The following is a 12170-nucleotide window of genomic DNA, read 5'->3' as shown; positions in this document are numbered from 1 at the left end:
CTTTGGTCCTGGATTGGCTGCTTGCAAGGCAAACACCACTGTGCTATCTCTCTGGGCCCAAATTTTCTAAATATCTAAATAAAAATCAGCAGGAGGTGTAGAGTGGGAGAGAACAATGTGTATGTGCCTTTTTATTTGAACAGCCTAGTACCAGAGGAGTCTGAATTCATTTTCTTTTGTTGTTTGTTTGTTTGGTCACACCCAGTGGCGCTCGGGGGTTATTCCCAGCACTATGCCAGAAATCGCTCCTGGCAGGCTCAGGGGACCATATGGGATGCCGGGATTCGAACCACTGACCTTCTACATGCAAGGCAAACATTTTACCTCCATGCTATCTCTCCGGCCCCCTGAATTAATTTTCTGTCGGGATAGTGTGCGTACTTGTCCAAAGAAAACATCCATACATGTTTGTCAAGCTTTTATAGAGTAGAAAATAAAAAGCATAACAAAGGACCAAAGAGTGATAGTACAGCAGGTTAAAGCTGCCTTGTACGCAGCAGACGCAGATTCTATCCTTGACATCCCATATGGTCCCCCAAGCACTGCCAGGAGTAACCCCTGAACACCTCTGGGTATGGCCCGAAAGCAAAAACAAAAAGAAAACAACATTGGGAGTGGGGCCAGATAAGTCACTTGTTTTACATATGAATGATTTTGGTTAGATCCTGTAAGCTTATCCAGGAGTGATTTTCTTTTTTCTTTTTTTCTTTTTAATATTTAAGCACCATGATTATAAGCATGTTTGTAGTTGGGTCTTAGTTATAAAAAAAAAAAAAAAGAACACCCCCCCCCCCCTTCACCAGTGCAACATTCCTACCACCAATGCTCTCCATCTCCCTCCTTCCCCACACCAGGAGAAATATCTTTTCTTTCCTTTTCTGTTTTTTTTTTTTGTTTTGTTTTGTTTTTTGGGTCACACCCCCAGCGGTGTTCAGGGGTTACTCCTGGCTCTTCGCTCAGAAGTAGTGCCTGGCAGGTTCGGGGGACCACATGGGATGCTGGAATTCGAACCACCCTTCATCCTGAATTGCTACATGCCAGGCAAACACCCTACCACTGAGCTAGCTATCTCTCCGGCCCCAGGAGTAATTTCTGAATACAGAACCAGGAGTAACCCCAGAGCACCACCAAATATGCCCCTGCTCCTCCAAAAGAAAAGAAAACATCAGCTACTGCCAAAGTTCAGGTTCTAAAGCCATTTGTGTGCTGTGATAATAGTCTTCTAGGAGAACCTTGATTTTTGTTTGTTTTGGGGGCCAAACCCAGTGGCTCTCAGGGAGTACATCCTGGCTGTAATCACTCAGTAATCACTCCTATGGACTTGGGGATCATATTCAACTGGGGTCTGAACCCAGTTCAGCCACATGCAAGACAAATTGCCCTATCTGCTGTGTTACCCTCTGACCCCAGAACATGGTTTTAAGAATTCACCTTAGGCCAGAGTGATAGCACAGCAGGTAAGTTATTTGCCTTGCACACTGCCAACCTGGGTTCAATCCTCAGCATCCATCCCCTGTGGTTCCCCCAAGCCTGCCAGGAGTGATCTCTCAAAGCAGAGCCAGGAGTAACCCCTGAATGCCACAGGGTGTGGCCCAAAAACAAAAAACAGAAAAAGAAAATCTCAGCATGCAAATATGCATTTGGAGCCTTTTGAATAAATGGTGGGGTAATTTGAAAACTCCTTTTCATAGTTAGACTGAAAAAGCCTGTCTGGAGTTCATGTGGTGGTGGTATAAGGCTCCTCTTTGATTTATTGAGATGGGGAAGTGTTGGAGACTAGGGGATAGAGGCCTTCAGTTGCACAGTGCTGAATAGCATAATTTAAAACCTCACGGAAATTCCGAGCAGTCTGAGGACAAATTTACCAAGTGCTTTACAGCATTTTATACCAGTACCCTCAAACTAGCATCACTGGACCACAGGGAAGTTTCGCTTATCTGAGCTGGGTTCTCTTTAGAGCTTTAATGTTTGTGCCCCCTTTGGATAGTTGGTTCTGTGGTCCTTAACTTTTGTGGCGCCTAAAGGATTCTTGTTTTGGTTTTCTCTTTGCAGGCTGGACCCAGCCTTAATCATAAGTATATAAGTGTAAGATAGATACGAACCTAGAATCCTGCTGTCAGGATCAAGGTTGCTTTAACTTTGCCATCTTGTTTGAAATAGAGTAAGCAATGGTTATATTTTGCCTTTTCTCTTTTACTTTCTTGCTTTGTTATTTGGAGAAAGAATGAAGAGTTCCTTATTCTAAGTCTGAGGGAGAGAGGTAGATGCAGAATAGTCTCACTCATCTATGAGTTTTAAGAAAAATGAAAGATATTTTTGCAATAATTCTCAAAGACAAAAGAGAAGAGGGCTGGAAGGTCCAGCTCACAACATGAAGCTCACCACAAAGAGTGGTGAGTGCAGTTAGAGAAATAACTACACTAAGAACTATCATAACAATGCAAATGAATAAGGGAAGTAGAAAGCCTGTCTAGAGTACAGGTGGGGGAGGGGTGGGGAGGTGGGAGATTTGGAACAGTGGTGTTGGGAATGTCGCACTGGTGAAGGGGGGTGTTCTCTACATGACTGAAATCCAACCACAATCATATTTGTAATCAAGGTGTTTAAATAAAAATATTAGGGGCTGGGCCCGGAGAGATAGCACAGTGGCGTTTGCCTTGCAAGCAGCCTACCAGGACCAAAGGTGGTTGGTTCAAATCCCGGTGTCCCATATGGTCCCCCGTGCCTGCCAGGAGTTATTTCTGAGCAGATAGCCAGGAGTAACCCCTGAGCACTGCCGGGTGTAGCCCAAAAACCAAAAAAAAAAAAAAAAAAAAAAAAAAAAAAAAAAAAAAATATTAGGGGCTGGAGAGATAGCATGGAGATAAGGCAGAAGGACGCTGGTTCGAATCCCGGCATCCCATATGATCCCCCGATCCTGCCAGGACTGATTTCTGAGTGTAGAGCCAGGAGTAATCCCTGAGCACTGCCTGGTGTGACCCCCCAAAAAAACACCCAAATCAAACAAAAATAAAGAAATAAAATATTAATTAAAAAAAAGTTCTTTATTCTGAGGTCAGAGTAATAGCACAGTGGTAGGTCTATACATTTTTCTTGGAGGGGGGTCACACCCGCTGACACTCAGGGGTTACTCCTGGCTATGCGCTCAGAAACACTCCTGGCTTGGGGGACCAAATGGGACACCAGGGAATCGAACCTCGGTCCATCCTAGGTCAGCCATGTGTAAGGCAAACACCTACCACTGCACCACTGCTCCAGCCCTGGGCGGTGCACTTAAACCCAGGACTAACCCCCAGCATCCCACATGGTCCCCTAAACCTGCCAGGATCAATTTCTGAAGGCAGCCAGGAATAACCCCTAAGCACCATCCTGTGTGGCCCAAACCCAAACCCAAACCCAAACAAACCAAACAAAAAAAAGTTCCCTATTCTGGGGCCAGAAAGATAGCATGGAGGTAGTGTGTTTGCCTTGCATGCAGAAGGTCATTGGTTCAAATCCAGGCATCCCATATGGCTCCCTGAGCCTGCCAGGAACGATTTCTGAGCATAGAGCCAGGAGTAACCCCTGAGTACTGCCGGGTGTGACCCAAAAACCAAAAAAAAAAAAAGTTCCCTATTCTCCTTTTAAGCTGTGAATTCACATAAATCCATTTGCCCTCTCCACCCCACACCAGTAGATGTTTGCTTTTGTTTGTTTGTTTTGGCCCACACAGGGCATCGATCAGGACTTACTTCTGGCTCTGCACTCAGGGATGACTTCTGGCAAGGGCTAAGGGGACCACATGGAGTACCAGGGATCAAACCTGGATCAACTGCATGCAAAGCAAATAACCGACTCACTGTAGTATCTCTCCTGGCCCAAAATAGTGTAGGTTTTAAAGATCACTTTTACAGTAACTATCAAGTAATGGTTTTTTATGAATTATAATCCTTTTTCTCTTCATTTTAACTGTCTACCCTAAAATCTATTTAGGTGGATTTTTTTTTTTTAGCTTATTACATTTTTTTGTTTTGTTTTGGGCCACACCAGGTGGCACTCAGGGGTTACTCCTAGCTCTGTGCTCAGAAATCTACTCCTGGCAGGCAGATGGGACCATCAGGGATGCTGGGAATTGAACTCTATGGGTAGGTCCAGATCGTTTGTACAAGGCAAATGCTCTACCCACTGTGCTACTGCTCCAGCCCATGGTTATTTAAATTAAATGAAGAGACCAACTCTTCTATCATACCAACTATATTCCAAGTGTTCAGCCACTTAGAAATAATGAATTATAAATTTGGTAGTGCAATGACAGAACATTTTCATGAGTCAAAAAGTTCTACAGGGTAATATTCAAAAGGGTCAATACACTTTTTCTTTTTTTTTTTGTTTGTTTGTTTGTTTGTTTTTGGGCCACACCCAGCAGTGCTCAGGGGTTACTCCTGGCTGTCTGCTCAGAAATAGCTCCTGGCAGGCACGGGAGACCATATGGGACACCGGGATTCGAACCAACCACCTTTGGTCCTGGATCGGCTGCTTATAAGGCAAACACCGCTGTGCTATCTCTCCGGGCCCGTTTCTTTTTCTTTTTTTTTTTTCTTCTTCTTTTTTTTTTTTTTTTTTTGTATTTTTGGGGTCACACCCAGCAGTGCTCAGGGGTTATTCCTGGCTCTATGCTCAGAAATTGCTCCTGGCAGGCACGGGGGACCATATGAGATGCTGGGATTCGAACCGATGACCTCCTGCATGAAAGGCAAATGCCTTACCTCCATGCTATCTCTCCAGCCCCAACACACTTTTTCTATGAAGACCAAATAACTTAGAAACTCAAAGCAGGAGGTGGGTAGCATATTCATAATAATATGAATGAACCAATAAAGTTTTACTTGTAGACATTGAAAATGGAATTTTGTTGGGGCCCGGAGAGATAGCAGAAGAATGGTGGTTCGAATCCTGGCATCCCATATGGTCCCCCGAACCTGCCAGGAACGATTTCTGAGCATAGAGCCAGGAATAACCCCTGAGCACTGCCAGGTATGACCCAAAAACTAAAAACAAAAACAAAAATACAAAAAAAGGAAATGGAATTTCAGATAACTTACATGGCATAAAATACTTTTATTATTTTCAGCCACTTAAAAATGTAAAATTGGGGCTGGGCGGTGACGCTCGAGGTAAGGTGCCTGCCTTGCCTGCGCTAGCCTTGGACAGACCGCGGTTCGATCCCCCGGCATCTCATATGGTCCCCCAAGCCAGGAGCAACTTCTGAGCGCATAGCCAGGAGTAACCCCTGAGCATTACCGGGTGTGGCCCAAAAACCAAAAAAAGTAAAATGATGGGCTGGAGAGATAGCACAGTGGTGTTTGCCTTGCAAGCAGCCGATCTAGGACCTAAGGCGGTTGGTTCGAATCCCAGCGTCCCATATGGTCCCCCGTGCCTGCCAGGGGCTATTTCTGAGCAGTAATGCCTGAGCACTGCTGGGTGTGGGCCAAAAACCAAAAAAAAAAAAAAAAAAAGAAAAGAAAGAAAGGAAGGAAGGAAGGAAGGAAGGAAGGAAGGAAGGAAGGAAGGAAGGAAGGAAGGAAGGAAGGAAGGAAGGAAGAAAGAAAGAAAGAAAGAAAGAAAGAAAGAAAGAAAGAAAGAAAGAAAGAAAGAAAGAAAGAAAGAAAGAAAGAAAGAAAGTAAAATGACAGGGCCGGAGATATAGCATACTAGTAGGGCGTTTTCCTTGCAAGCGGCCAACCCAAGACTGATGGTGGTTCGAATCCCAGCATCCCATATGGTCTCCCATGCTGGCCAGGAGCGATTTCTGAGCACAGAGCCAGGAGTAACCCCTGAGTGCTGCCAGGTGTGGCCCAAAAAGAAAAAAAAAGTAAAATGACATTTGTTGCTAATGAGACATACCAAAACAGGTAAGCTAATCTGTCATATAGACCATAATTTGCCAGTCCCTGGTCTAGGGGAACAGGAAGCAGAAATTAAAAATATCCTTTGGGGACTAGGAAGAGACCTCAAAAGAGTCTTAAGTACAGTTGCTGATCACGTGACTGTCACCGTCACTGATCCCTATGACTGTGCTGATCACGTGACTAATCACTGTCAGAGTGACTCCCTGACAACACATTAGAAATAGCCCCTCATCTGTGTGTGCTCCAAAACAAAAAACATTTTTGCTTCTGTAAAGCACAACTTTTTCTTGAGACATTCTTCTCATCAAGACTTTATATTTATTTAGAGGTATATTCCTAGAAAAAAAAATCTTAGGTTTTTCCCTCTTGTGTTTTCATCTTTGTCCATGATGCCAGCTGAAGTTATCAATACAATGAAGTCAAACTGACTGATGAGATCAGTAGGTTATTCTGCCTTATTTGGGTAGGTGGGGCACACACCTGACAATGAGTAATGTATCTGTATTCAGGAAAAAAAACATAGGGGACCATATGGGATGTTGGGGATCAAACCTGGGTCAAACATGTGCAAGGCAAACACCCTACCTACTGTAATCTCTGTCTAGCTTCTATTCTACCACTTTTCTAGATCTTTGAGCTGATCATCACATCTGGGGCTGATCATCACATCTGGGGCTGATCATTCCACACTTTTTCAACCTGCCTGTGACGTTCACAATTTTGAAGTCAATGATTTCAAGTTTACAAGTAACTGTGCTTCATCATCACCATCAGGAACTTACAATGACCTTGGAGCACAGCCTGATGAGCAACTGGAGCTTCCCTTTATTCTCTGTGTTGTTGATGCTCTTGAGGGATCAGCCAGGACATTCATGTGTCCCATGATGGCAGCATGGAAAGATGGCGGAAACACCTTTTCTTGAGAATTTAATGGTTCTTTCAGGCTTGAGAACTTAACAGGCTAAAATCTGGTGTTCTCTGTAGGAATATTCACTGTCCTTTGTCTGACTTGACTGTTAGCCCTTAATTAAATAACATCTTAAAACACTATAAACCCTACGTTCTCATCTTGTTAAGTAGAACTCTTGCTGGCAATACCCAAAACATTTAAAATTTACTGTTTCCTGGAACCATTCCTAATTGTTGGTGTTGGGGCCACATCTTGACTGGCCCTATTTTGGGATCTGCTGCAGTCAGAGATCACTCTTGTCACGGAGCAATGGTTTGAGGTGGCCATGTGTAAGGCAAGAAGTCGTAGTGAGATCATTTCTGTCCTGGTGCCCTCCTGATGTCATTTCTGTCCTAGTGGTCCTAAGAACTCAATACAGTGAGATTATTCATCCTAAATCAGACAGGCTTGGAATAGTCTGTAGCTAAAACACTCCCTCTTCCCAGTTGCATGTGTGTGCGGATGGAAAGGAAAGGGATTTTATAATCTGGCTCTATTTCTCTAGTCACATACTCTCCCTTGAGCACTATTGAAGAATTCTTCGTGATAAAGAAAAGACAGATGGGCCGGGCGGTGGCTCTAGAGGTAAGGTGCCCGCCTTGCCTGCGATAGCCTTGGACGGACCGCGGTTCGATCCCCTGGTGTCCCATATGGTCCCCCAAGCCAGAAGCAACTTCTGAGCGCATAGCCAGGAGTAACCCCTGAGTGTTACCGGGTGTGGCCCAAAAACCAAAAAAAAAAAAAAAAAAAAGATAGAATTGCAGAACTGGGGGTGGTATAGCAGGTAGGGAGGGCTCTTGCCTTGGATGCAGCCAACCCATGTTCTATCCCTGCTATATATGGCCCCCTGAGTTCCCATGCCCCGCTAAGTGACCTCTAAAGCAAAACATTGGTAGCCATGAGATGTCAGCTAAATTTCTGTTTGCTATAAAAGGTGGAGTTAGGAGGTGATGGAAAAAAGACAAATTGGCGAGGGAGGGGTGTGGCCCCCAAACAGAAAGCAAACCAAAAAATGTTGCAGGTGAGAGGTGGGTGGGAGGGTGCATGAAAGTGAAAAAGGCTCAGTTCCTCCCGTGTGCCAGGGAAGCAGATGAATGGTGGGGGAAAAATTATCATGGGCTAATAAAAAAAAAACACCCAGAAAACTAAAAACAAAAAACAAGACCTGATGTGTGTCTGTGTGTTTGTGTGTGTGTGTGTGTGTGTGTGTGTGAGAGAGAGAGAGAGAGAGAGAGAGAGAGAGAGAGAGAGAGAGCGAGAGAGAGCGAGCGAGAGAGAGAGCTGGCTTAGCAATGGGAAGGAGAGAGATGGGAGAGAAGAGAGAAGAGAGATGGGAGAGAGAGAGAGAGAGAGAAAGGAGAGAGAGAGAGAAAGGAGAGAGAGAGAGAGAGAGAGAGAGAGAGAGAGAGAGAAAGGAGAGAGAGAGAGCCGGCTTAGCAATGGGAAGGAGAGAGAGATAGATGGGAGAGAAGAGAGAAGAGAGATGGGAGAGAGATAGGAGAGAGAAGAGAGAGATGGGAGAGAGAGAAGAGAGAGATGGGAGAGAAAGAAGAGAGAGGACAGAGAAGAGAGGAGAGAGGAGAGAGAGAGTAGAGAGATGGGAGAGAGATAGGAGAAGAGAGAGATGGGAGAGAGAGAAGAGAGAAGAGAGAGATGGGAGAGAAAGAAGAGAGAGGGGAGAGAGAGGAGAGAAGAGAGGAGAGAGAGGGGAGAGAGAAGAGAGGAGAGAGAGAAGAGAGAGGAGAGAAGAGAGAGGAGAGAAAGACAGAAACAGAGAGACAGAGAGAAAGAGAGAGACAGAGAAAGACAGAGACAGAGAGACAGAGAGAAAGAGAGAGAAAGAGAGAGACAGAGTGATGGGAAAGAGAGAAGAGAGAGATGGGAGAGAGAGAAGAGAGAGATGGGAGAGAGAGATGGGAGAGGGAGACAGAGAGAGACAGAGAGAGAGAGAGGAGAGAGGAGAGAGGAGAGAGGAGAGAGAGAGAGGAGAGAGGAGAGAGGAGAGAGGAGAGAGGAGAGAGGAGAGAGGAGAGAGAGAGAGAGAGGAGAGAGGAGAGAGAGCCGGCTTAGCCATGGGCAGCAGCAAAGAGCAACGCTGCGAAAACCCGGAGAACAAAGGCTGCACGCAGATGCAACACGGGGGGGGCTGGAGCGCAGCGTGGACGGGGACGCCAGCGAGGAGCAGCCGGCGCGGCTGTGCCCCAGAGCCCGCCTTCCCGCCCTCCTTCCCTCCCTCCTTCCCTCGGAGCTCGCACGCCGGCCCGGCCCAACCACTGTCGCCGCTCGCTCGAGGCGGAAGGCGCGTTCGTTCGTTAGGTCCGCGTGCCAGCCGGGCGGGCCTGGGGCGGCTCCGTTCCGAGCGTCGCTCCGCGCCGGGTTTTGCAGCGAGCGAGCGAGCCGGGCGCCACGCCACGCCACTCCACTCCACTCCACTCCAGCACTCCACTCCGTGCCCCCGCCCTCCGCGCCGGTCAAATCCGGGCTCCGTGCGGCGGCCGCGCGTCCCGAGCCGCTCGCTCCCCCGCCGGGCCGCGTCCGGGTTCCGGGTTTGCCGGGCGCTCGGCGGTTCCAGCCGGAGGGAGAGCGAGAGCGAGCGGGGAGCGGGAGTCGGGATCCGGCGTCCGGGCTTTGCGGGCGGCCGGCGCGGAGGGACGCGCGGCTCGGGCACGGCGGCGGCGGCGGCGGGCGGGTCGGCGGGGCCGCGGCGCGGATGGCGGCGGCGGCGGCGGCGGCGGCGACGGGCGGCCCGTAGCAGCGGCGCGACGGCCCGGGGCCTCCCCGGGCGGGCGGCGGCGGCGGCGGAGGCGGCGGCGCCGGGAGCGGCCGCGCGGCGGTGAGTGACGGACGAGGCGGCGCTTTTGTGCCGCCGGGCAAGATGGAGGGCCGGCGGGGCCGCGTGCCTCCCGTGCGGGCCGCCGGACCCCGAGCCCCGCGCCGCGCCCGCACCGCTTTGTCCGGCCCGCGGAGAGCGGCGCACCGTGGGCGCCCGGGCCTCCCTCCCGCGGTCCGAGGCCCGCCCGCCGCCCGGGCCCGGCCTGGGCCTCTCTCGGCGCCTTCCCTCCCTCGGCCGCAGGACGGAGGAACAATGCGTCGGGCCCCTCGCCCCCGGCACCTGGGGCACGGCGGCTCCGCCGAGGGCGCTGGCGGGCGGGCGGGCCGGCCGGCCGGCCAGCCAGCCATGTTGCAGCCTGCGCCGCGGCTCCTGCTCCTGCCTCCTCCTCCTCCTCCTCCTCTCCTTCTTCTTCTTCTTCTTCTGGCCGTCCCCCGACTTGACTTGGGGGCTCCCGGCCCACAGGCACACGCTGTCCTTGTTCCGGGGGGAGGAGACGCCGCATCCCAGGTCGTGCTTGCCTTGAGAGCACAGAGACACTAGCACACACACACACACACACACCCTGTGCAATTGCCATTCCGTGCAATTATCTTCCCAGAGATGGACACACACACACACACACCACACACAGACACACACACACACACACACACACACCGTGCAATTGCCATCCCGTGCAATTACACACACAGACACAAACACACACACACACCCTGTGCAATTGCCATCCCGTGCAGTTATCTTCCCAGAGATGGACACACACACACACACACACACACACACCATGCAATTGCCATCCCGTGCAATTATCTTCCCAGAGATGGACAGACAGACAGACACACACACACCCCAAACACACACCGTGCAATTGCCATCCTGTGCAGTTATCTTCCCAGAGATGGACACACACACAGACACACACACACACACACCATGCAATTGCCATCCCATGCAATTATCTTCCCAGAGATGGACACACACACACACATACACACCCCACACACACACCCCTTGCAATTGCCATCCCGTGCAATTATCTTCCCAGAGATACCCCCCCCCCCCCCCCCATAAGAAAGTGTTGTCTGTCTGTTGACGGATGCTACTGAAAACCCTAGTCGGGATCAGAGAAGAGAGAACAGCAGCCGCAGCCTAGACAGCCCCCCTCCCCTCCTGCCCTTGGCATTTCTTTTGATCTCACATTGCCAGGGAGCAAACCTAGAGCTTCAGTGCTGAGCTACATCCCCGGCCCGGTTGGATGGTTGGGTGCCTAGACAGACGAGACATGGTTGGGGGACTCTTATGGGGTCTAAGATGAATCACATCCAGTATTACTTGGGAGTGGCTCTTGGAGGGGCTCAGGGGATCATTCAATGCCAGGAATGGGACCCAACCCCTTCCCAACACTCCCATCCCTGTGCAAGCCTGTGCTCTGTGTGTTTAGCTGTCTCCAGTTCAGGCAGTGTTTTGGGTAGGGGTTGGTTGGTTGGTTCACGCCCGGTGGTGCTCCCAGCTGTCTCCTAGAGAAGGTGCTCAGGGGACTGTTTCAGTGCTAGTTGCATTCAGGGCAAGTGCCTTAACTCAGTCTATGTGACCCACAAACACCTTTTATTTTTTAAATGATCATGTTAGTATTTTAGTTTTTTTTTTTCTTAAATAGTGTCATTGTTTATGCTGCTGGTGTACAAAATGAGTGCATGCATCACCACCACCAGTGTGCCCAAGATCCTCCACCAGTGTCTCCTTGTCACCTCCGTTGTCATCTTTCTTAAAGGATCTTTTTGTGGGAAGTTCAGGCTGGGAATTTGGTCACATCCTGCCATGCTCGAGGGCTGTTCCTGGCTCTTTGCTCAGAAATGACCTCTTGATGGTGCTCAGGGAACCATAGAGTGCTGGGATTTGAACCAGGACCTGAGGGGTGTGTAAGAAATACCTTGACTGGCCCCTGTTGTATTTCTCTGGCCTCTCAAGCACCTTTTTAGTGGCAACTTCCTGGTCAATAATTGCACAACAAACAACCCACAGTATTTGCCTATCTGATCAAGGGCTGTAGGAACAAAACCTTTTCTTTTCATCTTTACTCTTGCCCAGAAATTCCATATCATGCTTGCTTTGAAAGCATATATACTAAAATTGGAATGATACAGAGAAGACTAGCATGGGCCCTGTGCAAGGATGACACGTAGAAATCTCCTATCTACTTTTGTAATGGGGAGAAATTTTCCAAGAAGATAAAAGCTCACATGAGATCTTAGGATTATATTAATTAGAGAAAGAAAAGAACAATCGAGAAGGAACCCGAGCCTTACATATTTCTCAGATAAACCCACCTAGTATTTGGGTAAAAATTATTTGGGACTAGAAGTGAAGTTTCCACTTAGGATGTCAAAGAAAGCATCTTTAAAAGAGATCAAGGTGGGGGCCGGAGCAGTGGCACAAGTGGTAAGACGTCTGCCTTGCCTGCGCTAGCCTAGGGCAGACCTCGGTTCAGTCCCCTGCGTCT

General features: G+C 49.0%; 1 non-coding gene across 1 annotated transcript; it reads left to right on the top strand.

The window, feature by feature from the left end:
- Positions 1–11770: 11770 nt before the first annotated feature.
- Positions 11771–11872, top strand: LOC126028510 (U6 spliceosomal RNA). The gene has a single exon (XR_007502439.1). It is a non-coding gene; the product is annotated as a U6 spliceosomal RNA (small nuclear RNA).
- The last annotated feature ends 298 nt before the right edge of the window (positions 11873–12170 follow it).

The sequence above is a fragment of the Suncus etruscus genome, chromosome 1, assembly GCF_024139225.1.
Source record: "Suncus etruscus isolate mSunEtr1 chromosome 1, mSunEtr1.pri.cur, whole genome shotgun sequence".
Taxonomy (NCBI): domain Eukaryota; kingdom Metazoa; phylum Chordata; class Mammalia; order Eulipotyphla; family Soricidae; genus Suncus; species Suncus etruscus.
Note: the sequence above shows the minus strand (reverse complement) of the source record. Positions and strands in the feature narration are given on the sequence as shown.